A 2,673-nucleotide genomic window follows, 5' to 3' on the forward strand; every position below is an offset into this window, starting at 1 on the left:
GCCGATTCAAAATGAAATCGGTGATGCTGCAGATGATCAAGACTGCAGGACAATTCGGAGGACGACGTGGCGAGGACCCGCATGCCCACCTCCGTAGCTTATCGAAATCTGCAATACTTTTGTGTTCCCAAACATCTCTACCGAAGAAGTTCGACTAACTTTGTTCCCATTTTCTCTTTGTGATTAGGCAAGAAAATGGGCGTATTCCCTCGAGCCGGGAGAGATCACTTCATGGGAACATGTCGTAGAGAAGTTCATGAAGAAATACTTTCCACCGACTGAGAATGCTAGACGAAGGAAACTCATAACTAATTTTGAACAAGACATGGATGAATCACTCAGCGATGCCTGGGTGAGGTTTAAGAGGATGGTCAGGGACTGTCCACACAATGGTTTGCCAGACTGCCTTCAGATGGAAATCTTTTATCATGGTTTAAATCCCGCTTTGCAGACTGCTGCCAATGCGGCAGCCGTTGGTGGTCTGCTTGACAAAACGTATGACGAGGCTAAGAACATTTGGATCGCATCTCTAAAAACCACGAGGATTGGAGAGAGAGTGATCAAAGACTGAGAATCAAGGATAACGACGCAAGTAATGGTGTTATTACTTCACTATAGAATTAGATGACTGCAGTGATGAACTTAATTCAGGGAATTGCGATCAACAACCCAACACCGCAAAATGGGCAAATCAATGCAATTAGTCAAAACACCACAAGGTGTGCGACTTGTGGTGATGGGCATGCAATGGAAGAATGCCCACAAAATCCATAGTCTATTTACTTTGTGAAAAATAATCCCTTTTCGAATACCTACAACCCCAGGTGGAAAAACCACCCCAATTTTACATGGAAGAATCAGCAGCAGAATTTCCAACCTGTGGCACAGAAAGAAGGCCCACCTGGATTATTCCCGCGCAATAACGGCCAGACAAGCAATCAAGCCAGTAGCTCACAACCGTCGCAATCGTTTTCCCTGGAAAGCCTATTGAAGCAATATATAGACAAAAACCAAATGGTGCTTCAAAATCAGGCTACGTCCATCCGCAATCTAGAATTACAAATGGGCTAGATTGCAAGTGAGCTAAAGAACAAATCGCAAAGGGCTCTGCCGAGTTCAACAGAACTCCCACATAACCCAGGGGGATCAGGTAAAGTGCAATTTCAGGTTGTGACATTGCGGAGTGGAAAAATTGTGGAGAGAGAAAGAAAGGAGCCGAGCCGGACTGCTCTCATTGCGGTGGAACCTGAAATTGCGGTGACACAAGAAGAAGAAGGAGAAAAAGAAGCAATAGAGCCAGAAGTTGCGTTGACCTCAAAGCCAACAGAGAAGGGGACCGTGAGAGTGTAGTTATCACCCTTCCCGTAGAGACTAAGAAAGAAAAAGGACAAAGAGGTACAGTACCAACGCTTCCTGTCTATGTTAAAACAATTACATATTAATATTCCATTCAGTGAAGCGATTGAGGAGATGCCTACCTACGCAAAGTTTCTGAAGAATATGGTAACCAAGAAGAGGGGAGCTAGTAAGTTTGCCACGGTGGATTTAATGCAAAGTTTGAAATCAATAATTCCACCAAAGATGAGCGATCCTAGGAGCTTTACTATACCCTTCTCCATAGGAGGACTGTACATCGGGCAAGCTTCGTGTGACCTTGGAGCCAGCATCAATTTGATGCCTCTGTCGACCTTTAAGCAGCTGAATGTGGGGCAACTTGCGCCCACGATCGTGACTCTCCAACTGACCGATAGACCTCTAGTGCATCCAGAGGGAAAGGTGAAGGACGTGTTGATCACCATCGACAAATTTATCCTACCAACCGACTTCATCATTTTGGATTACGAGGCCAACAAAGATGTGCCCATCATCTTGGGGTGACATTTCTATCAACAAGTCGTGCCCAGATTGATGTGCATAAAGGGGAGATCACTTTGAGCATCAATGGACAGAAGCTCAAGTTCAACATAATCCGTGCCATGAAGTTTCTTAACGAAGAAGACCTGCATGACTCAGATGACGACCAGAATTTGATTGAAGAAAAGAAGTTTGACGAAGAGAATGAAGAAGAGGATGCAAGCGCATCCATTGCTGCCTGTAATGCGATCATAAAAAAAACAAGCAAGAAAGAAGAGATGATAGAAAATCGAGAAGAAGAGCCAACAGAAAAAGAAGAAAAAAAACAACGCAACCGTCCCTAGTAGAACCACCAACATTGGAATTAAAGACCCTGCTGAATCATTTAAAGTACGCATTTTTGGGGTAGAACAAGAAGCTGCTAGTAATTATTTCCTCCGAACTTAACAAAGATGAGGAGAATGCATTGATGAGCATTCTGAGGAAGCATGTGCGAGCAATTGGGTGGACGCTCACCGACATTCGAGGAATTAGCCCAACATATTGTATGCACCGCATTCATCTCGAAGAAGACCATAAGGCAACGATCGAACATCAGCGTAGGCTCAACCCTGCAATGAAAGAGGTCATTAAAAAGGAGATCATTAAATGATTAGATGCGGGCATCATTTATCCTATAGCAGATAGCACGTGGGTCAGCCCGGTGCAGTGTGTGCCGAAAAACGGTGGCATGACGGTAGTCCCGAACGAAAATAGTGAACTAATACCGCAAAGGACTGTCATTGGGTGGCGTATTTGCATGGACTACCGCAAGCTGAA

At 44.6% G+C, this 2,673-nt stretch overlaps 1 non-coding gene across 1 annotated transcript; it reads right to left on the reverse strand.

The window, feature by feature from the left end:
- Nucleotides 1-289: 289 nt before the first annotated feature.
- On the reverse strand, nucleotides 290-396 carry LOC150032034 (small nucleolar RNA R71). The gene has a single exon (XR_016525637.1). It is a non-coding gene; the product is annotated as a small nucleolar RNA R71 (small nucleolar RNA).
- Between the last annotated feature and the right edge of the window lie 2,277 nt (nucleotides 397-2,673).

Source organism: Benincasa hispida, chromosome 12 (assembly GCF_027475165.1).
Source record: "Benincasa hispida cultivar pf3 chromosome 12, pf3_genome.v1.1, whole genome shotgun sequence".
In the NCBI taxonomy this organism is placed as follows: Eukaryota; Viridiplantae; Streptophyta; class Magnoliopsida; order Cucurbitales; family Cucurbitaceae; genus Benincasa; species Benincasa hispida.